Consider the following 23,571-nt stretch of genomic DNA (forward strand, 5'->3'; position numbering starts at 1 on the left):
TCGCGCATCGATGTTTTAATACATGTGGACGAATGTTGCACTCCTAAGAAAAAAACATGTTATAAATTGAGCAATGTATACATTCAATTCAATATTTAATTTGTGTTTACACTAATCTTAGGTTTATTTATATGAATAACTAGTAAGTCACTAACAATATGAAAACACAAGGAAAATAATCTTACGTTACTAATCGGAAGATTGATTCCCATTATTGTACTAGGTATTTGTTTAGATTTGTACAAATGAACAAAAAAAAAAAAAAGATAAACACAAACAAGAATAGTGAAGAGACGCACCATAATTTGGATTAAACAACAAAATCCAACAACAGAAATCAAAATTCTTTGCAGAAAAATTTATCGAAACAAATAAATATGAGAAACCCAGAAGATGCTTTTATCTTTGCTTTTCTTACCTTGTATTCAAAGACCCCCCTTTTTCTCTCTCCTCTATTTTCTCTCTTCATGTAAAATTCCAGATGTGAATGAACGGAGAAATCGAAGAACTATAAAACCCAGAAAACTGACAAAAGTTTAGTGAAGAAGAAAATTCATATACAAAAGAGATAGATTGGATTTTGGAGTTATTCAAACATTATGGAAGGTAAATGGGAGATTTTTATGATTACCCAGATCAGAAAGTTGTTGCTTTGGTGATTTTTTTGCTGCATTTTATGTTGTTTGTTTTAATTTGATGAAAATTTTATTGTGTTCATGCAATTTTGTGAGTTTAATTTGTGTAGAATCCGTATTGGTGATCTGGGTGTGCATGTGTTTTATGTAATTTTGCTGTTTGTTTCATTGAATTGTTGGGATCCCCTTTTATTTGGTGAAGATATTTGATTTTTTTTTTGTCTGAAAATGTTTATTTTTGTTATGTGAATATCTAAGTTTCTCTGTTTGTTGTTATTATGGATTTTAATGTTGTTAAGTGTTTGTTTGGCAATATGTAATTTCTGAGTTAGTCAATTGGTTAAACCCCATTTTGTGTTCAATGAAGTTGTTGTTTTAAGAGGAATACCAGAATACCTTTAACAAAAGGGTAATATGAAGGCATATGTGGGTGACTATCTTTGAGCTTATTCGCCTTCGATTTACGCCTTGGAGTGAACCTACATTGTGTGGTTTTCCTTGTTCCTATCATATGCCTCACGAGCTGCTAGATATGTTATTTATCTGTATATACACACATTGAGATTTTTCTGTTAAGGGTATAAGAAGCTTAATTTTGGTTGTCATAGAAATGTGAGATGGAACCTCATTGAAAGTGGGATGCTATGTCTGTATCCCAAACAGATGATCCTTAAGATAAAATTGCTCGATATAGGTTCACTAATAAGTAATAAGTACATACTGGTGCTAGTGTGTCTCGAAGATAGGATATGTAACTGCTGAGTTTCTTGAGAAGAGTTGCTGTAATTAGGTTAAGTTTTGGAGTTTGGATGTTCCTTCTGCCATGCATGATTCAGTAAATTGTGAAATTTGTAGGTACACTTTTGACTTTGTTGAGTCCTGAGTCCTGTATCTCTTTATAAATGCTATAAAACCGGCCTAGATTGATGAAATTGTTGGGACTTGGGATTATTAGCTAATGCCTCAATCTCTTTAAGTGCTAAATGTTCCCCTGTATATCTCATGGTTTGTGATGACTCAGTTGACACATGCAATTGCTTTGCCAAGTGAGGATTCAGTCTAATTAATTAGTATTTTGGTGTCTGTCTAGTGGATTTAATCGAGGTATTCTGTCCCTTGAATGTTAGGGTTGTCTTGATCAAATATCATATTCACTCTGATGTCAACTTAAAACTTAAATCTTAAATCTGGCTATCTATGCCATCAGAATCTTTATAAAATTTATGATTTGGAAAAATTGCTTATATGTCTTGAATCTTGATACTTGAAGTAGTTTGAGTTTATATGAAGGTGTATTAAGCATTTTTAAAACGTGCTTGTGAGTTCTGATGGTCTTCACTGACCTCCCCCTGGCTCCCGACTCACTGAAAAAGAGTATATTTTTGTTTGTTATTAATTGTGTTGTTGAATTCGTCAGAAACTAATGAATTACAAGGTGAAGAAAATAAAGTACTCCCAGAGAAGAACAAAAGAAGGCGGTTCAAGACACCATCCCAACTGCAGGCTTTGGAGGACTTTTATAATGGTAGAAGTTCTTTTTGTCTTTTGACCTTCCCTAAATTAAATATTTGTACGTCATCTTGTTGTGAGGAGTTGATCTCTTTTCGTGTTCCTTTTGTCTTCTATAATTATGCAGAACACAAGTACCCAACTGAATCCATGAAGGCGGAGCTCGCTGATCATTTAGGTCTGACTGAGAAGCAGATTTCTGGATGGTTTTGCCATCGCAGATTGAAGGATAAGAGAATCGTAAATGGTGAGTTAAACCACCTGGTAGACAGGATCTTTCAAGTGGTGTTATACAAGATCGTGGTAGTGGACTAAGGCAGGATTCGTGCAGTAGCACCAAACAAGGTGATTATAGCTTGCTGATGTGAGGGAGGTTGAGAGTCGGAGATTTGGTCATAACGATCTTCCTGCTGCTGAGATAAAATATGAGCGAAGGATGCTTGATGATGGAACTGAGATGGATGATACATCTTCAGAAAGTAATTCAGCTTTGCCAGGGAGCTTTTACCCTCATAATAGGAGTCCTTTGAATGTCGAAACAACTGAATATCGGGCACCAAATGGATTAATTGCTCCAAACAAGAGGCGTGTGGGGCCCTCAGGATACTTGAAAATTAAGGGTCAAACAGAAAATGCTGCTGTAACTGCAGTCAAGAGACAATTAGGAAGGCATTATCGGGAGGATGGTCCATCACTTGGGATTGAGTTTGATCCACTTCCTCCAGGTGCTTTTGAATCACCAAGCAAGATTGCTAATACTGGTATGTGCAGTCTTCTCTTTATACAGTACTCTACTGTGGCTTTTAGCAAACTTGAATGCAAGGTGATATAGAACATTGGTCTTGTTTGGCATTCACAAGTCACAGCATAAGCGTGTAATATTTCAATTTGAGCTCCTGTTGAACTTGAAGGGATTTCTTCCTGATGATTATGTACTTAATTCTTGGGAGTGATAAAAGAGATAGCTGTTCATATTTAATGTGTTGTATGTTTGATGGAATTCATTGGCTCTTGGTCCAAACTTTTACTCCTTTTTCTATGCTCCTTAGAAGGATCTGATTCATATTCGTTGGATAAATTTTCTCGAGTGTTGTATATTGCTTTGTTTAGTTGTTAAAGATGTGCTTCTGTTCTAATTTGTGGTTTTTGCATATATCCTGCTGAGTAATCACCTTACAAGTCATTTCATTTGTAAAGCGCTTGTCTCCTTTCTGGTTGGACAGATGCTTATGGAGTTGCAGACCCATTGGCTCTTGCTCTCTTGACATGGTGTCATTAATAAGCGACCTGGCCTTAACGCAGTAAGTGTATCTTTGAATTGCCTATTGTTTTCTCCTCTTCTTAATGTTGTATATTTTTTTTCATATCATATTTATGATTAGTTCTGGCTCATGTAGTCTAAGTTCCTAGACCTTGCCCAGAGATTTTCATTTTCTCCCTTTCCACCACCTGGGGGTACACATGATTATAAAGCTTTCGCATGGGACTATGGGAGTTCAATAGTTAAAAATTTAACTTTTTTTTTTACATGAAACCCCTTTTTTCTGGAGGGAAAGTATGTTCACTGCAAACCAGTTATAAGAATAAGAGTGATATACTTGGTTACGATATACTTGGCTATGATTCCTTTTTAAGAAACCAGTTTCTTGGGTGCTTATTCAACTGGTGGTTGCTGTTTGGTACTCTTAGCTTCTTAGATAGAACTGGTTGGGAGGTTCCAGTTCATAAATTATTCTATACCAACAGCAAGTCATCTGAAATTTCTGATGAGGGATAAACTCTGTAGTTTTGTGAGGATATTAGGGTAAAATATTAACTGGAATGAAGTATCTTTGGTTACATGCTCAGATGCTCTCAACGTAATATTACTTCCATATTACAATTCTCTTTTGAGGGGGTATAATGCATTTTTATCTCTCTCTTTCTTTTTTCTGGGTCAATGATCCTGGTATGCAGCTAAATAGCTGAAAGTGAAGCTTTTCCTGGATTAATAATAGGAAAGGGGAATAGAACTATATTTATTGCTTCTTTCTAGTTAAGTATCTTTTACAAGTTATATACCGAATTACTATGTTTCAAGAAAAAGGTACTAGTGAATATTTTTTTATCTAATGACATTGAGTTTCCACAAGATATCTGTAACAATACTTAAAATGCTTAATCTCCTCCTTGCCATGCGTGTCTGTGGGGAGGCACTGTGGAATATGTATGCATATTGAAATATATTACTTCTTGAATGTGCAAACTGATAGGTATATTGTTTGTAGATACGAAATCAGGACAAGTATGTTGCTCCTACAGACTACAGATCCTTGCACAAGTCTGACCCTGACAGTTTTGCTTACCGCCAACCTAAACAAAAATCACCTTTCCCTAATAACGCTCGTGCTTTCCCAGTCCAGAAGTCTTCTTTTTGGTGCGGATTCTTACCCTGCTAGAGAAAATCCAGATTATGATGGTAGTGTGAACCACAATATCAGCGCAAGCATGAAACCCCAGGCAACGGGATCAGATTCCTACGGCAGAAAATTTACCAATGAACCGGAAGAGCCTTGGTGGCATAATTCTGATAAGGGGAATTCCGTGGCTGTTCGCAGAAGAGAACGAATCGATTCCAGATCTGCTGCTGTACCAGTTAGGCACAAGGACCCCATGGTCAAAGAGGATAGAGTACCACCTAGCAGGATGAAGAAGGTGTGATCATAACCACACATCTTTCTCATTAAACTATTGTTAACATATGTTATTTGTGAGCTGGATGATCTTAAGATTGAATAATTTAAGGAATGACAATTGGCAGGATGAAGAACTTTATGCAGACAGAAGGTCGATAGGTGAACCCCAGGATTCAATCAAATTGAAGATGCGTCCGACAAATGAGCTTAGAGTGAGTTTTTGTCACCAATATATATTGTTGTTAATTTGTTTATATCTTGCATATGATTATTAAGTTCTCCATATGCATCTGAAGGCTGGCAAGATGGCAAGAGAGGATTTTGGCAGGAAGATTTAGCATCAGATCTCAAGAGCCGCCACAGTGGTCAAGACAGATAAAAGGTGAGGCAAAAATAGCTTCTTTATCTAATCATAAACATTGCTTTATTTTGTTGTTCATATAATATTATACTTCTTCCGCTCCAAAATTATTGCACCACTTACCCTTGGCAAAATATGTAGGAGGGAGGTGGAAGTGGGTGTTGTATGAATATATGTTAGTGTGTGTAAGTGATCCCATGTGTGGTTATTATTTTTTTTGACTGTGTACGAAAGGTCGTATCAATTAAAGAACTACTAAAAATTGTGTTGCAATAATTTTGGAGCACAGGATGTATGTACTTAATTGAGCTTATATATACTCTTTGCAGCAAATCAGCAACCTACTTGGAACATCTTTCTTTTCTTGTTCAACTAATTCTTCCTGCTGCTCCAATAACTGGGTTTTGTTCCTTGCAGATCAACAGAATGCCATCGAGTTTTAGTGAGGACGAAACTGCAGAAACAAGCTCCTCCATGGACTGAAGATCTTTAATGTCAAACATGGTAGAATTCTGGCAAAGGCCTCGTATTTCAGATCCGAATGAAAGAGGTCGCACCCGCAGGAAGTACATTGGTGGGTTGTACATTTGGCTATTATGGAAAGTCGATATCAGTTTTGCGTCTGCGTCAAAGTTCATCGCATGTCACTCTCTCTCACCCTGTAGCGGCTTTTAGAGCAGATTAGTTCTTTTATCGGCAAGTTTGATTGATCAGTTTTGTCGTTGGGGATCGTTCACTCAATCACCCCTGGCCTTGTCTATAGTTGTATAAATCATTGAAATGTGCTTGTTTAGAAACTAATGTGGCTATGCACCAATGCACTACAAGTTTAAATCTTGTACATTCCGTTTTGTTGTCTGTGTGGATGAATTTGTTCTGTTTTTTGGTAGATGCGTTTGGCGACGAATGTTAGGCATGCTGTTTTGCCTGTGGCTTAGATTTTAAACGCTTTTTGGCCAATGATAAAATTCTATCACACAAAATAGTTATCATTTTTCTTTATGCTCTTTAATTTTTTATCTTTTTAAAAATATATCCTAACCTTTACAATAATACTTCTATTTCTTAAGCTTTTTTTAGTTTTCAATGCAATAATCTTTTGATAAGAAATAGATTCACCATAATTTAGTACTCCCTCCGTCCCATATTATAGTGCCTGATTCTATTTTTTCACGTTTATTAAGGTAAATAAAATCTAAGACAAATGTAAAGAGTGTTTGTGTATTGAAAATAAATGTTATGGGAAAAAGTAGGGATGACAATTGGGCGGGGCGGGTGCGGAGGATGGTACCCCCACACCCGCACCCGCATTAAATTCTCATCCCCATTCCCGCCCCACCACCGAAAGATTTCATCCCCATCCCCGCCCCACCACCCATTGTGGGGAAAGATTTCATCCCCATCCCGCCCCCACCCATTGCGGGGAAAGATTTCATCCCATCCCCGCCCACCACCCATTGCGGGGGGAAATTCTAGACCCACCCCGCCCCACCCCGCACCCGCGTCGTACCCGCGTCATACCACTTCATCCCCGCAAAAAATCCACCAAAAAATTACCAAAGCCATTATAGTTGTCTACTTCACAAAATCACAATATAATATAGTAAAAGAAAAGTTTTTTTTTTTTTAGAGGAAAACACGAGGTGAACTATATTAATCAGAGGACAAATTATCCATGAGTACATACGGAGACACCTCTGCAGGACAATGACAATCCCAGCGTTGTTCAACACCAAACGGAATAAGTCGAGCTAGGTGGTGGGCAACAACATTCCCATCCCTAAGCACATGCGACCAATTAACAGAAACAAAATCCCTACATGAGAAAATGGCATCCTCTAACCAAGCATTAAATCAGAAAAATAAATGGCACCTCTAGATAACCTGTTAACAATAGTCAAGCAATCAGTCTCAAATATCACATCATGGAAGCCATAGTTCCGAGCCAACTTGATAGCAAAACACAAAGCTTTCCCTTCCGCCACTTCAATGGGCACCAAGCTTGACCCTACGTGTGGCCAGCAAAGAGCACCAGTCCCTCAGAATTTCGGGCAACCCGCCCAGTCCAACCATCCCTCCTCACTAAATACATTAGTAATATTATACATTAACAAATATTTATTACATTTCAAAAGTGTCTTCAAATACGTTATAATATATGTATATAAATAGAATTTTAATAATAAATATGCGAGGCGGGCGGGGGTGGGGCGGGCGGGGATGAGGTGGGTATAATATAAAATCCACACCCGCTCCACCACCCATTGCGGGTACAATTTTAATCCACATTCCCGCCAAACCTAGACCCATCCTCGCCTAACCTAGACCCATCCCCGCCCCAATTGGGCGGGGATGGGGCGGGTCTCCTACTTGACCCGCCCCACTGCCATCCTAGGGAAAAACTGATTTTAGGAGAGAGAATTACCATAAGTAGTGAAAGAGAATTAAATGCATGACTCATTCAACCTTTAAGTTGAATAAACAAAGCAAAAAACTATTGCCAAGAAGCAAATAAATAATGGTGGCACAATTTTTCTAGGAAAATCATGGAAATGTTGGAATAAAAAATGGAAACAAGAATTATATTTTGGGACACCTTAAAAGGAAAGAAGCACTATAATATGGGACGGAGGGAGTAAATGCTTATGTTGAAAGTGTAGTATATATTTAGATAAATAGGTCTTATTTTGATGTATATTTCAAGCTCAATAATTATAATTTCACACTTAAGCTGATTAATGAGATCCTCTTGATATACTTCTTTATAAGCTAGTTTGATTAGCTTTATTTGACAAGCATTTGATGACCAACAATGAAATTATTGCATTTTCATTAGTACCTAATCCTATAAAGCACGAGGAAAAATAAAAAAGATGGTTTAATGCTTTGCAAATTATATCTTACGTGAAGTACCTAAATTTAAGAAAGGCATGACGATACATATATTACAAGCGCATCACACGTCATGTGTGTGTCTCAAACTCTCAACTCAAGTTATGTGGATCAGCGAGCAGGGGGGCTGCATCGATGCAGGGGGGCTGGGCTGTGAGAACAATGAGCAGGGGGGCTGCGTGGCAGCCGTGATCTGTGCCGGCGGAGGCAACGACGAGGCGGAGGTCGACGCCGGCGGCAGCTGCGTGGATGCAGTGTTTGAAGCGGAAGCATGGGTGTAATACCATGTACAAATGTGGAGAATAAATGTATTAACCTAATATGGTTAACCTGACATTCAATATAGATAAGATTTACAATACATGCCTATGACTAGTAAAAGACTATTCTATCCTTTTACATACAATGTTATCTAATACCAAGCCAACAATACAATTTGGTGAATTCTTATAGGCCGGAGAAGAATATCAAGACTACACCATAATGCTCTAGAATAAGACAATTGAATGGTGGGCATCACAAAGCGATTAAAACAGACTAAACATCTCACACAATTAATTCCCGAGTACTTGTACATCATCAAATATTTATATTTCTCAATACACAATAGAAGGTTATTTTTGAGGAGCATGTTATGCATTGGGTATAGGGAAGGGGTAATATAGGTAGTACATTTTTTAAGTTATAAATATGCATTGGGTATAGGGAAGGGGTAATATAGGTAGTGCATTTTTTAAGTTATAAAAGTTATCGTAAACTCGTATTCGATAAAAAAAACTTAAGATGCACTAAAGAATAATCATATGTTGGTATTTTAATTTACAACTATAGTGTGTCTATGCTCATATGATAATAGTCACATTTAAACTCATTAAATTCAATCGATAATAGTGAAATTTAAACTCGTTCAGTCGATAATAGTCACATCTAAACTCGTTCATTCGATAATAGTCACATTTAAACTCGTTAATTGATAATAGTGACATCCAAACTCGTTCATTCGGTAGTAATCACTTTTAAATTGATATAGAAGAATTGTGAAAATGAAAAAAAAACATACAAAAGGTTATTTATAAGCATTAGATAAAATATATAATACCATTGAATGTGGTTGAATATTTTTGTATTAGTCTAGCTAAATAATCCATACATATATAACATATATAAAGTGAATATCATAGTCATGTATTTCACGACTTAACATACCTTATTTCGTTTACGGCTTATTATTGGAATAAAGTGAATAAAGTAATGTAGTAATATTTATGCGATTATTTTTATATTTATTTTTATCTTATTATAAATGTTCAAAATAAGTAAGAACATAATATATATGATTGAATGATGTTCTAATATGATTCAATTAATGATGGATACAATTTCACCCCATTCTGATATGAGTTATGATAGGAAATTGTATGGTTGTTACGGATATGAATTAGTTACCTTTACAACGACATGAAACGCTTCCTATCAACTAATTGTTACGTATTAGCAACTAATTGTTACTTGTTAGCAACTAATTGTTACTTATTACCAAGGATGTCTTGGCCTAGTGGTTAAGATTGAGCAACTGTGAACGATAGGTCACAGGTTCGAATCTCTCCTCCCATTCTTTGTAATTTGTACCACCTTCGTGGCTCATATGGATCAAAAAATAAAATTGTTACTTATTAGCTACTAATTGTTACGTATTAGCAGCTAATTATTACTTGTTAGCTACTAATTGTTACTTATTAGCTACTAATTGTTACGCATTAGTAGCTAATTATTACTTGTTAGCTACTAATTGTTATGTATTAGCAACTAACCTTTACTTGTTAGCTACTAATTCTTACTTATTAGCTACAAATTGTTACTTATTAGTAATTAATTGTTAATTCTTATTTTCATATGAGTTTAATATGAGTAATATGAATTAAAATACTTAAGGTGTTACTTATTAGTTACCTTAAATCACAATATTATCATATCACAAGTTGATGGAATCATATCAAAAAGTTGTTGAATTTTGTCACAGATTGAGTGAATATCTTATATTTAGTGAATCATATCACAAATTGAGGGATCCTTTTTTTTAAAAAAAATATTTAGTGAACTACAAGTTTACTATATGTATCATATCAATATCAAGTTCAGCTCAGTTCTGTTGATTTCAGTTTAGTTTACTTTAGTTTAATTTAGTTCAGTTCAATTTCTCTCAATCCAAAAAACGGAATATATATATCTAAATATTACGAACTTACTTTTTTTAACAAGAAACTAAACTAAGGGCCTGTTCTCCCCAGCTTATTTTCAGTTCAGTTCAGTTCAGTTCAGTCACTTCAGTTCAGATCAGATCAGTTCAGTTCAGTTCAGCTCCATTCTTTTATAACCATTTTGTTAAATATTATTATTATGTTGGTATAATTTATTTTACTAATTACTCTTACTATTATTATTATTATTATTTAAATATATATCATTACTATTTAAGTATTATTATTATTATTATTATTATTATTATTATTATTATTATTATTATTATTATTATTATTATTATTATTATTATTATTATTATTGTTGTTGTTGTTTCTATATATTATTATGTTTATTATAGCTTTACTCATTATTATTACTATTATTATTAGGAGGAACATGGTATAGGTCAAAGCACAAATAAACCCACTTTTTTTAGCCCATAAACCAATCAAATCGCGTCAAGACGGTTTATGATGTAATTTTTGCGGTCCAACCCAATCATTATTTTTATTACTAAATATTTTTATATTATTAAATTTAATTATTAAAATAGTAATATTAATTTACTTATTAGATATTATTGTTATTATATATCATCATCAAGTATTAATATTTAAGGATGAGGAGCTAGCTCATGTGGTAGAGCACTCCCCTCTGATCTCTGAGGTCAGGGGTTCGATCCTTACCCCCAACATTATGGGGGTATTTCTTAGCATGCTTTGCATGCTTTACCAGCCAATGTGCTGGTAGTTCCTACAAGGCTAGTAGCCTTGGTAGGGGTTAGCCCTTGGGTTGACTTAATTTCCCAATCAAAAAAAAATAAAATAAAAAAAAATCAAGTATTAATATTTTAATACAAATAATATAAAATAATTATTATTAATTATCATTATTATCATTAATTATTATTATTATTATTATTAATTTATGATTATTAATATTATTTATTTATAACTATCATTTAAAAATATCCAAAATACTATTATTATTATTCATTATTATTACTTATCATTATAATTATTATTTAATATTCATATTATAATTGTTTAAAATATTATTTATATATTTATTACATTCAGTTTATTTCAGTTTAATTTAATTTAATTCAGTTCAGTTCAGTTCAGCTCTGATACGTTCAGTTCAGATCAGTTCAGTTCAGCTGTTTTATGCCGAAGAGAACAGACCCTAAAACATAGTGAATTACTATGATTATTATGAATTATTTAACAATTACAAAAAAATAACAAAAAAAAAAAAGAAGGCAAATTTCCTTAAGTTTCCACGGCAAACCCAACACCACCACCGCCCATCATCTTCTTCTCTCCTTTCTTCTACAATAAGTTTGGAGCCATTGTTGCCCATAACCTAAACTTGCCATCTCTCTCTCTGCAAATTACAGATCACAGATTACAAATTATTACAGATTAGAGATTATAGATTACGGGTTCATTCATATTCATCCACTCAAATTTACCTTTCGAAGAAAGAAATTGAAGAATTTCCTGGACAATTCCATTAAATCCAAGGTTTATTTAAGCTAATTACTCAGTTATGCTTTAATATTTTAATATTTTCTGTAACTATTTGGATACGAATTCAACAAAATCCATACTTTAGGCTGTTTATATGGTTGAAGTAATAAAGCTGAGGTTTTAGATTGATTTCTTAGGGTAAAATTCAATAAAGTTTGCAACTTTTAATCTATTTAGCAAATTGTGTGTTTCTTTGCTTGTAGATATTTATTACTTGAGTAATTATTACATTAATTTGCCGAATTGTGGAAGCTTGTTTAGTTTCTTTTTGCAATCATAATGTTTTCACATATGGATTGTCTGAATAAACAAGAAAGATGGATGTCAAATGTAAGGCTATTAGTCGTAGTAAATTGCCTGAGCTACCAGATGAAATTTGGATTCAGATTATGTTGAAACTGCCTATTAAGTCTCTTCATATATGCAAATGTGTATCCAAGACATGGCACTCGCATGTCTTGCACATTTTCGACACCCAGAAGGGATTAGAGCTTCCTCCTTGTGGCATTCTATTCCACATTATGCGTACTCCTGGTGATTTTGGTTATGATAATGAGAATGATGTAAAGCGAGAGTTCGATTTGGGTTATTTATCCCTTGGTGACTACAAGATTACAAAGTGGTCCAAGGATGATCAAACTGGAAGTGCTACCCTAGAGATGACTGACCATCAAAATACCCATGGAGATTATCATAATGGTAATACTAGTGGATTGTTGCTGGGTAACTTAACTATAAAATTTGGCGGCTGGATCTCAAATGCCAAAAAATACAGGTTATGGAACATGCACCGTGGCTTGATGCTTAGCATCGTCGATTCTCATACTTATCATGTATACAATCCTGCCACCAATGAATTTTTGTCCTACCTAAGTCTCCTTCTCAACTTTCCAGATATCAACCCACTGAGCTAGCAACCATCATTAATTTTTCAGATTGTCTCTTTTCTACTGAATGTAATTTCAGTGTCATTAGTTTTTCCAAGGACACAAGAACAGAGAAAAGCATGGTATTGGTTGAGATTTATTCTTCTAACAAGCATCAATGGTCTGCGTCAGAGTTCCCCCTTGAAAAGGAAGTCTATTTAGAAAGATGGAATGTGTCTGGTGCTGTGTTTCTGGATAGCACCTTATATTTCATGACGAACAAGAGACATTTGTGGCAGTTCAATTCCATTCGAGGGACGAAGTAAGCCTTACTCTATACGCCTGCCTTCTTGTATCAAAAGGGGCTTTGTTGAATCACAATTGGATGTCTCTCAAGGATGTCTTTATCTTTCCAACCGTAAGTTTCCGAACCTATGGATTTGGAAACACGATGGAAGATCAACAGATTCTGATCCTTGGATCCCGCAGCTTATATTCAAGAAATCGGGTACTTCTGTATGCCAACCACTTGTTGAGAAATTTTTTCGTCAAGTTGCGAGAGAACATATTTCTCACATATATAAATCATCCATCCTGAGGAACCGGTTGTTTTCATTGACGTGGAATCATCCATCTTTGCATTCCATCTTTTTAATGGTACTGTTGAAAAGATTGCTGAGCGTTCTAAGGAAGATATTCTTTTGGTGGGTACTGCCTTCATATATTCTCCATGCTTTGCCTCATTGAAGCGTCTAAAGCCAACAAATCCAGATCGTTGTGATCAATGTACATTGCTAACTCTGGTAGAATTATATCTTGTGTTAGTGATGACTTTATATTTTCTTACGCGGGATCCTTGCCTTGTGCAGCTAGTTGACCGAGGATCTTGTCTGATACTTCTGAAGAGGACAACAAAAGGCAACTGAAGAAGACTGATGCATGTAACTAGTATTCCTGATATAGCATTCTAGACTTGCTGGTCCAAACTATTTTGAAGGCGCACCTTCATTTTTATGAAGACATTGAATTATCATCTAATTATACTATATTTGTTTGAACTTTTTTGATACTATGCATTTTTATATATCCAAGACCCGTTGAGATTGGTCTCTGTTAATGTAATATGGTGAATATGTGATTTTTTTTCCTTCACAATTGATTGGCCTGAAGATGCTTTCCTTGGACCAACAGTCTTAGTTCTTAATGTCTAATCATAGGCATTCCCATGAAGAGTTTGAAACTTGAAAGAGATGCTCATCCTTGTTCTTGAATGTTGCCTAGTATCTTTCTTCTTTGGTTGCTTATATGCTCTTTTGCGCTGTTACAACCATCTTTCCTTCTCTTGTTTCTTGGATTAGTTTTTACCCATTTAGTTCTCGTGATAGGTTCATGGTTTACATCAATTTTATTGTTTGGTTACTATTCTTTATTGACTACCTAATTATCATGCTACCAATTTTTTTTTGACGTATCCTGTCTAACAAAGACATTCTACTAGATATTTGGACTGCTTCACAAACAAATTGGTATGAATTAAGATGCCAAACCTACGCACAAATTAAAGATGCTTGGGATTTTAGGAAGGCAGAGCTGACTGGCTTGCCCTTTGAGATAATGCTGATAAAATGAGTGAGTTATTTTTGGGATTTGTGCAAAAAAAAACTGTCAGTTAGGTTATATAACCTTTGCTACCATGCTACAAGAAAAAAATGCCAAGGGGATGGCTGAAGCTGCAGAAAAAATCGAGGCAAAGATGCTGTCCATGCAAAACTGCTGAGGTCTGTCCTTACTTTTATGTTTTAGTATTTTGGGTCATGTCATACATTGTATGATATATCCTTCTGACATAAGTTTTATGAACTCAGATTCCCTGTGATTTAAACTCAACCTCAGCTGCTCGGGTTTATTGTACGTTTCTCTTCTTTCTGCTATTAATTAACTTATGTATCTTTGAAGGAATTGTTAGCAAGCTCACATGGCTCACAGTGTGGATTTTGTACTCCTGGATTTGTCATGTCCATGTATGCTTTACTAAGGTCTAGTCAAACTCCTCCAACTGAGCAGCAAATTGAAGAAAGTCTGGCAGGGAACTTGTGTCGCTGCACAGGTTATAGGCCAATTATCGATGCCTTTAGAGTTTTTGCTGAAACTGATGACATGATATACACATTTGGTAACTCGGCAAGCCAACGAGTTTATTTGTCCTTCAACTGGTAAACCCTGCTCATGTGGAAAAAGTCTGTGGGAACACTGGCGATATGAAGGAAAGCGGGGCTTGCAGTGAAAGGTACAAACATCTTTCTTACAGTGATGTTGATGGTAGCAAATACAATGACCGAGAGCTTATTTTTCCTCCTGAACTATTGCTAAGGAGATCTTTTTTGAGTTTGAGTGGATTTAATGGACTTAAGTGGTACAGACCTTTGTCACTTCAACTTGTTTGAGTTAAAATCCAAATATCCAGATGCAAGGTTGGTGATTGGTAACACTGAGGTTGGAATTGAAATGAGGTTGAAGAGAATGCAGTATAAATCACAGGGATTTACGGGAGGTATTCTGCCCCTTGAATGTTAGGGTTGTCTTGATCAAATATCATATTTACTCTGATGTCAACTTAAAACTTAAATCTTAAATCTTAAATCTTAAATCTGGCTATCTATGCCATCAGAATCTTTATAAAATTTATGATTTGGAAAAATTGCTTATATGTCTTGAATCTTGATACTTGAAGTAGTTTGAGTTTATATGAAGGTGTATTAAGCATTTTTAAAACATGCTTGTGAGTTCTGATGGTCTTCAATGACCTCCCCCTGGCTCCCGACTCACTGAAAAAGAGTATATTTTTGTTTGTTATTAATTGTGTTGTTGAATTCGTCAGAAACTAATGAATTACAAGGTGAAGAAAATAAAGCACTCCCAGAGAAGAACAAAAGAAGGCGGTTCAAGACACCATCCCAACTGCAGGCTTTGGAGGACTTTTATAATGGTAGAAGTTCTTTTTGTCTTTTGACCTTCCGTAAATTAAATATTTGTACGTCATCTTGTTGTGAGGAGGTGATATCTTTTCTTGTTCTTTTTGTCTTCTATAATTATGCAGAACACAAGTACCCAACTGAATCCATGAAGGCGGAGCTCGCTGATCATTTAGGTCTGACTGAGAAGCAGATTTCTGGATGGTTTTGCCACCGCAGATTGAAGGATAAGAGAATCGTAAATTGTGAGTTAAACCCACCTGGTAGACAGGATCTTTCAAGTGGTGTTATACAAGATCGTGGTAGTGGACTAAGGCAGGATTCGTGCAGTAGCACCAAACAAGGTGATTATAGGCTTGCTGATGTGAGGGAGGTTGAGAGTCGGAGATTTGGTCATAACGATCTTCCTGCTGCTGAGATAAAATATGAGCGAAGGATGCTTGATGATGGAACTGAGATGGATGATACATCTTCAGAAAGTAATCCAGCTTTGCCAGGGAGCTTTTACCCTCATAATAGGAGTCCTTTGAATGTCGAAACAACTGAATATCGGGCACCAAATGGATTAATTGCTCCAAACGAGGCGTGTGGGGCCCTCAGGATACTTGAAAATTAAGGGTCAAACAGAAAATGCTGCTGTAACTGCAGTCAAGAGACAATTAGGAAGGCATTATCGGGAGGATGGTCCATCACTTGGGATTGAGTTTGATCCACTTCCTCCAGGTGCTTTTGAATCACCAAGCAAGATTGCTAATACTGGTATGTGCAGTCTTCTCTTTATACATTACTCTACTGTGGCTTTTAGCAAACTTGCAATGCAAGGTGATGTAGAATATTGGTCTTGTTTGGCATTCACAAGTCACAGCATAAGCGTGTAATATTTCAATTTGAGCTCCTGTTGAACTTGAAGGGATTTCTTCCTGATGATTATGTACTTAATTCTTGGGAAGTGATAAAAGAGAGAGCTGTTCATATTTAATGTGTTGTACGTTTAATGGAATTCATTGGCTCTTGGTCCAAACTTTTACTCCTTTTTCTATGGAAGAATCTGATTCATATTCGTTGGACAAATTTTCTCGAGTGTTGTATATTGCTTTGTTTTAGTTGTTAAAGATGTGCTTCTGTTCTCATTTGTGGTTTTTGCATATATCCTGCTGAGTAATCACCTTACAAGTCATTTCATTTGTAAAGCGCTTGTCTCCTTTGCTTGGTTGGACAGATGCTTATGGAGTTGCAGAACCCGTTGGCTCTTGCTCTCTTGACATTGGTGTCATTAATAAGCGACCTGGCCTTAACGCAGTAAGTGTATCTTTGAATTGCCTATTGTTTTCTCCTCTTCTTATATGTTGTATTTTTTTTTTCATATCATATTTATGATTAGTTTCTGGTCATGTAGTCTAAGTTCCTAGACCTTACCCAGAATTTTCATTTTCTCCCTTTCCACCACCTGGGGGTACACATGATTATAAAGCTTTCGCATGGGACTATGGGAGTTCGATAGTTAAAAATTAACTTTTTTTTACATGAAATCCCTTTTTTCTGGAGGGGCAAGTATGTTCTGCAAACCAGTTATAAGAATAAGAGTGATATACTTGGTTACGATATACTTGGTTATGATTCCTTTTTAAGAAACCAGTTTCCTGGGTGCTTATTCAACTGGTGGTTGCTGTTTGGTACTCTTAGCTTCTTAGATAGAACTGGTTGGGAGGTTCCAGTTCATAAATTATTCTATACCAACAGCAAGTCATCTGAAATTTCTGATGAGGGATAAAACTCTGTAGTTTTGTGAGGATATTAGGGTAAAATATTAGAACTGGAATGAAGTATCTTTGGTTACATGCTCAGATGCTCTCAACATAATATTACTTCCATATTACAATTCTCTTTTGAGGGGGTATAATGCATTTTTATGTCTTCTCTTTTCTTTTTCTGGGTCAATGATCCTGGTATGCAGCTAAATAGCTGAAAGTGAAGCTTTTCCTGGATTAATAATATGAAAGGGGAATAGAACTATATTTATTGCTTCTTTCTAGTTAAGTATCTTTTACAAGTTATATACCGAATTACTATGTTTCAAGAAAAAGGTACTAGTGAATATTTTTTTATCTAATGACATTGAGTTTCCACAAGATATCTGTAACAATACCTTAAAATGCTTAATCTCCTCCTTGCCCATGCGTGTCTGTGGGAGGCACTGTGGAATATGTATGCATATTGAAATATATTACTTCTTGAATTGCAAACTGATAGGTATATTGTTTGTAGATACGAAATCAGGACAAGTATGTTGCTCCTACAGACTACAGATCCTTGCACAAGTCTGACCCGACAGTTTTGCTTACCGCCAACCTAAACAAAAATCACCTTTCCCTAATAACGGTCGTGCTTTCCCAGTCCAGAAGTCTTCTTTTTGTGCGGATTCTTACCTGCTAGAGAAAATCCAGATTATGATGGTAGTGTGAACCACAATATCCAGCGCAAGCATGAAACCCCAGGCACGGGATCAGATTTCTAGGCAGAAAATTTACCAATGAACCGGAAGAGCCTTGGTGGCATAATTCTGATAAGGGGAATTCCGTGGCTGTTCGCAGAAGAGAACGAATCGATTCCAGATCTGCTGCTGTACCAGTTAGGCACAAGGACCCCATGGTTAAAGAGGATAGAGTACCACCTAGCAGGATGAAGAAGGTGTGATCATAACCACACATCTTTCTCATTAAACTATTGTTACATATGTAATTTGTGAGCTGGATGATCTTAAGATTGAATATTTTAAGGAATGACAATTGGCAGGATGAAGAACTTTATGCAGACAGAAGGTCGATAGGTGAACCCCATGATTCAATCAAATTGAAGATGCGTCCGACAAATGAGCTTAGAGTGAGTTTTTGTCACCAATATATATTTTGTTAATTTGTTTATATCTTGCATGTGATTATTAAGTTTCTCCATATGCATCTGAAGGCTGGCAAGATGGCAAGAGAGGATTTTTGGCAGGAAGATTTTAGCATCAGATCTCAAGAGCCGCCACAGTGTCAAGACAGATAAAAGGGTGAGGCAAAAATAGCTTCTTTATCTAATCATAACATTGCTTTATTTTGTTGTTCATATAATATTATACTTCTTCCGCTCCAAAATTATTGCACCACTTACCCTTGGCACAAATATGTAGGAGGGAGGTGGAAGTGGGGTGTTGTATGAATATATGTTAGTGTGTGTAAGTGATCCCATGTGTGGTTATATATTTTTTTGACTGTGTACGAAAGTGTCGTATTAATTAAAGAACTACTAAAAAATTGTGTTGCAATAATTTTGGAGCACAGGATGTATGTACTTAATTGAGCTTATATATACTCTTTGCAGCAAGTCAGCAACCTACTTGGAACATCTTTCTTTTCTTGTTCAACTAATTCTTCCTGCTTCTCCAATAACTGGGTTTTGTTCCTTGCAGATCAACAGAATTGCCATCGAGTTTTAGTGAGGACGAAACTGCAGAAACAAGCTCCTCCATGGACTGAAGATCTTTAATGTCAAACATGGTAGAATTCTGGCAAAGGCCTCGTATTTCAGATCCGGATGAAAGAGGTCGCAACCGCAGGAAGTACATTGATGGGTTGTACATTTGGCTATTATGGAAAGTCGATATCAGTTTTGCGTCTGCGTCAAAGTTCATTGCATGTCACTCTCTCTCTCACCCTGTAGCGGCTTTTAGAGCAGATTAGTTCTTTTATCGGCAAGTTTGATTGATCAGTTTTGTCGTTGGGGATCGTTCACTCAATCACCCCTGGCCTTGTCTATAGTTGTATAAATCATTGAAATGTGCTTGTTTAGAAACTAATGTGGCTATGCACCAATGCACCTACAAGTTTAAATCTTGTACATGCCGTTTTGTTGTCTGTGTGGATGAATTTTTGTTTGTTTTTGGTAATGCGTTTGGCGACGATGTTAGGCATGCTGTTTTGCCTATGGCTTAGATTATAAACGCTTTTTGGCCAATGATAAAATTCTATCACACAAAAATAGTTATCATTTTTCTTTATCCTTTTCTTTATGCTCTTTAATTTTTTTATCTTTTTCAAAATATATCCTAACCTTTAGAATAATACTTCTATATTCTTAAGCTTTTTTTAGTTTTCAATGCAATAAATTTTTGATAAGAAATAGATTCACCATAATTAGTAAATGCTTATGTTGAAAGTGTAGTATATATTTAGATAAATAGGTCTTATTTTGATGTATATTTCAAGCTCAATAATTATAATTTCACACTTAAGCTGATTAATGAGATCCTCTTGATATACTTCTTTATAACTAGTTTGATTAGCTTTATTTGACAAGCATTTGATGACCCAACAATGAAATTATTGCATTTTCATTAGTACCTAATCCTAATTAAAGCACGAGGAAAATAAAAAGATGGTTAATGCTTTGCAAATTATATCTTACGTGAACGTACCTAAATTTAAGAAAGGTATGACGATACATATATTACAAGCGCATCACACGTCATATGTGTGTCTCAAACTCTCAACTCAAGTTATGTAGATCAGCGAGCAGCAGGCCCGGCCCTGGGGCGGGGCAGGCGGGGCGCCCGCCCAGGGCCCATAAATCTGCAAATGGTTAAGCAATTAACCTAACGTGAATGATACATATGTCTTGTATTGACAAGATGGTAGTTGTTTGCTCCTATTCTGTTGAGAGCGCAAGACTATGACGGTTCGAATCCTGTCATTGCTTTCTATATTTTTGTTTCTTTTTCCTTTTTTTTTAAATTATAATTGACAAAAATGCTCTCCTTTGTTAGTTTTTACTTTCCTTTTGTTTTATATCTTTTTTAATAATATTTTCAACTTACTTCTTCATTTCCTTTCTACCACCATATTATATTATTTTATTTTTTTAGTCAATATGATTTTATATCTTATATACCTTGAAATTATAAATTATTAAAAAATAATGTATACAACCTAAAGCCAATACTTAGATTCTTAATATTCTTTATAGGTGTTGGTGATAAAATTATTTTATATTTCGATTTTATTCGTCAAGTTATTAGTTTATATAATTTATTAAAGGCTACTTCATCCGTTCACAATAGTCTTAACACTTTATTTTTTGTTTGTTCCATTTAGTTTTACACACTTTTATTTTTGGCGTGGTCCTACTATTATTATGTGATTTCTCTCATATTCATATAAGATACCCACCAACTCCTATCACATACATCTATTTTTTTAATAAAAATAACATTTGATAACCACACTAGAACTTATTTCTTACATTACGTGACCTAATAAGTTACAGATATTTCTAGGACGGAGTGAATATTAGATATATATTAATCATATAAATATGAAAAAGTTCTTTTTTTTTTGAAGAAATAATTATGATAAACATGAATTAGTCCGATTCTCAAATATTTTTTATCCTATAAACATGCATATTTTGTTAAATTTATTATGCATTAGGGGTCCTTTTTCATATATTGCCCCGGGTCCAATAATATTCAGGAACGGCCCTGGCGAGCAGAGGGGCTGCGTGGATGCTGGGGGGCTGGGATGTGAGAACAACGAGCAGGGGGGCTGCGTGGCAACCGTGATCTGCGCCGGCAGAGGCAACGACGAGGTGGAGGTCGACGCCGACGGCAGCTGCGTGGATGCAGTGTTTGAAGCGGAAGCATGGGTGTAATACCATGTACAAATGTGGAGAATAAATGTGTTAACCTAATATGGTTAACCTGACATTCAATATAAAACATATATCATATCTTATGTACGTCTAGATTACAATATATGAATTACCTAGACATGAAAATTTCCACAACTTTTTTCTACATTTATCTTCAAATTATGGCCAGAATTAAGCTATTCAAAACACCTAATAATAATCACCAGGCATCATGTATTTTTAACCGTGGATTTGATTGAATGTATTTTGTTTGTATTTGTTGTGCACGAAACATTGAATATTGTTCATCAAATCGTCCTTATCCTCAAGCAGCGTATATATACATTTGTTGTCAGAGTTTCCGTTGGCTTATAGTACTGTCTGTACTGTCGTATTCAACTGCATATGCTAAGATATCACATGCCACTAGGTTGGAGATAATTCTATGATGTATTATATGTCAATATCCCAATAATAGCTTCGTTAAACTTGAGATGAGCTTTTATTCATCGTCCCAAAAATACTTAAAATCGTCAAAAAAAAAGTTGAAATTACATCTCTAGTCTTTTCCTTCCTTTTCCCTAAACCACCACCACCTACGTATACGAAATTCTACTACAGAGTAAGCTTATGGTTCTTTTGTGCTTTCCATCAGTAATGATTAGCTATGTGATCCCCCCTTCTGGCATATAGGCTGAATCAAAATATAGATGATGAACAACTGTAATTTTCCTTCTTTTACCTATGTTGCAGTGAATTATCACAGAATCTGACATATTCTCATCCTAACAAGAAAATGCACTCGCAATTGGTAGATTTAAGTGGTATGTTTTCTTCATTAAGTTTCCCTTCTCTATTTTTATCACAAGACTAACAAAGGCCTCTAATACCAAGTTTGGAGGACAGTTTAAAGTAGTGACACTTGCTTACTTTAAACTTGTTACCTTTGCTAATTGCTTTCCAAATTACAGAAATGATAATTGTGCTTAATGTATTACTTTTTATACACTTTTTTATAACAGACGTGAGAACTAGAGAGTGTGATGAGTTATTGAAAATTTCCTGCATTGCTATAAGATCAGTAACATATATATAACATGTTGAAAACTGGAGATCGAGGAGGTAAAGAGGTTGTCAAAGTTCTCGAGATCATATTTATATAATAATAATAATATAGGCTCTTGATCGTAATTTTTAATTCTTGTATGCAGGAAATAAAGGCATATGTCAGACATCCTAAAAAATGAAAATTGATTATAATTCTTGTATGCCATTTATTTTATGTCTTTTAGTTAGTCCAATCTATGGTGCATCTATCCTAAATTAACAAGAACACATTCATAACATCCAAACCATTCTTGGATGCCATTTATTGAATCTTGGTTTTCTTACCAGGCACATACGATACACCAATTGGCTATGAAAAATTTCGAGAACCTATGGACACACACTACACAGTGATGATAATGAACCAGAACCCAAAGTTGTAAGGAGGGGAAGACTGCCAACGAAGAATTCAATTCAAAGAGACCAACAGGCAACAGGTAGACCTCCACTAGAGAGGGGCTACCTCTGACTTTCCTGAACAACTGCTGGTGGAACTACAAATCCATCTACAACAGTAACAACTTTTACTTCTGTGTTTTTATCAGTTATGAAGAAAGTTTTGTTGCGTTTATACAGCTCAAAATAGTAACAGCAACTACAACAGTAACAACGTTTACTTCTACTATCTAGAATTCTGAAAGTGATATAAGGTCTACAACTTGTGTTACCTTATAGATCTGTTTATGCTGGAACTTTTAAATTTCAACGTTTCCCTTTTTCATGTTACCCTATAGATCATTATTCAAGTAAGACTGAAATAGAAGGACACACAGTGATGATAATGAAATGGAATCCTCAGCCCGAACTAACGGACGAAGAATCTTCAGCCTCGTCTGATGTGGCATATGAATGGTGGACATCACAAAGAGATTAAAACAGACTAAACATCTCACACAATTAATTTCCGAGTACTTGTACATCATCAAATATTTATACTTCTCAATACACAATAGAAGGTTATTTTTGAGGAGCATGTTATGCATTGAGTATAGGGAATAGGTAATATAGGTAGTACATTTTTTAAGTTATAAAAGTTATCGTAAACTCGTATTCGATAAAAAAAACTTAAGATGCACTAAAGAATAATCATATGTTGGTATTTTAATTTACAACT

General features: G+C 35.3%; 3 long non-coding RNA genes and 1 pseudogene across 3 annotated transcripts; all 4 read left to right on the top strand.

Moving 5' to 3' along the window:
* The first annotated feature begins 116 nt into the window (after positions 1 to 116).
* LOC125497077 (homeobox-DDT domain protein RLT1-like) lies at positions 117 to 19,565 on the top strand (annotated as a pseudogene).
* Positions 4,642 to 5,155, top strand: LOC130591311 (uncharacterized). Its single transcript, XR_008969194.1, has 3 exons — positions 4,642 to 4,838; positions 4,945 to 5,031; positions 5,116 to 5,155. It is a non-coding gene; the product is annotated as an uncharacterized LOC130591311 (long non-coding RNA).
* LOC130589387 (uncharacterized) lies at positions 13,045 to 14,652 on the top strand. The gene is made up of 3 exons (XR_008969195.1): positions 13,045 to 13,497; positions 13,581 to 14,489; positions 14,577 to 14,652. It is a non-coding gene; the product is annotated as an uncharacterized LOC130589387 (long non-coding RNA).
* Positions 19,566 to 21,834: 2,269 nt separating the features above from the next.
* LOC109134758 (uncharacterized) lies at positions 21,835 to 23,124 on the top strand. The gene is made up of 3 exons (XR_002039623.3): positions 21,835 to 21,972; positions 22,104 to 22,174; positions 22,746 to 23,124. It is a non-coding gene; the product is annotated as an uncharacterized LOC109134758 (long non-coding RNA).
* Positions 23,125 to 23,571: the final 447 nt, after the last annotated feature.

The sequence above is a fragment of the Beta vulgaris genome, chromosome 4 (genome assembly GCF_026745355.1).
Source record: "Beta vulgaris subsp. vulgaris cultivar EL10 chromosome 4, EL10.2, whole genome shotgun sequence".
Lineage (NCBI taxonomy): Eukaryota > Viridiplantae > Streptophyta > Magnoliopsida > Caryophyllales > Amaranthaceae > Beta > Beta vulgaris.